This window comes from Dama dama, chromosome 23 (genome assembly GCF_033118175.1).
Source record: "Dama dama isolate Ldn47 chromosome 23, ASM3311817v1, whole genome shotgun sequence".
NCBI lineage: Eukaryota > Metazoa > Chordata > Mammalia > Artiodactyla > Cervidae > Dama > Dama dama.
The window spans coordinates 63,496,675-63,497,657 of record NC_083703.1 but is presented as its reverse complement, the minus strand read 5'-3'; the positions used below and the strand labels follow the sequence as shown (position 1 = coordinate 63,497,657).

Genomic DNA, 983 nt, shown 5'->3' with positions numbered 1-983 from the left:
TCAAACCCATGTTCTCTGAACTGGTAGGCAGATTCTTAACTACTGAACTACCAGGGAAGTCCCCCCACATCTCTTTTTAGACATCCATATTAGTCAGCTCAGGCTGCCATAACAAGATGCCACAGAGTGGGTGGCTAAAACAATAGACATTTATTTTCTTACAGTTCTGAAGGCTGAAAGTCCAAGATCAAGGTGCCTGCAGGGTTGATTTCTTGTGAGGCCTCTCTTCCTCGTTGTTGATAGTCACTCACTATGTCCCCACATGGCCTTTCATCTGTGTGTACCTAGAGAGAGATCTCTGGGTGTTTCTTCCTATAACAACACCAGACTATCAGATTAGGGCCCCATCTTTTCTGTCTCATTTAACCTTAATTACCTCCTTAGCAATCCTAACTCCAGTACTGTCACACTGGGGGTTAAGGCCTCAACATATGGATTTTAAGGGGACACAAGTCAATCTATAAGATTATATCCAACAGGCCTCTCAAACTAGACACATTTGAGATTAAATCTGTTCTCCCCAAGCCTGCTCCACCCACAATCTTTCTTGTCACAGAAGATGAAAACTCATACCTTTTAGTTACTCTAGACAAAAACCTTGGGGACATCCTTGATTCCTTTCTCTTTTTTCATACCCCCCTCCAATCCATAAACAAATCCTACCATCTCCACCTTTAAAATATATCCTGGGGAACTGCCTGGTGGTCCAGCGGTTGGGACTCAGCACTTCCACTGCTGAAGGCCCAGGTTCAATCCCTGGTCAGGGAACTAGGATCCCAAAAGCTGTGCAATGTGGCCGAAAAAAGAAGAAAAAAAAAAAAAGTAAAATATATCCTGTACCCAATCCCTTCTCACCTCCTCTCTGCTTGTACTCTATCCCAAACTGTCATCATCTCTTGCCTGGATTATGACAATAGTCTTCTAAATGGTTTTCCTGCTTCTGCCCTATCACCCTCCAGTCTATCTCAATCACAACCTCCAAA

General features: G+C 43.5%; 1 non-coding gene across 1 annotated transcript; it reads left to right on the top strand.

Moving 5' to 3' along the window:
- Nucleotides 1–695: 695 nt before the first annotated feature.
- Nucleotides 696–768, top strand: TRNAG-UCC (transfer RNA glycine (anticodon UCC)). Its single transcript has one exon. It is a non-coding gene; the product is annotated as a tRNA-Gly (tRNA).
- The last annotated feature ends 215 nt before the right edge of the window (nucleotides 769–983 follow it).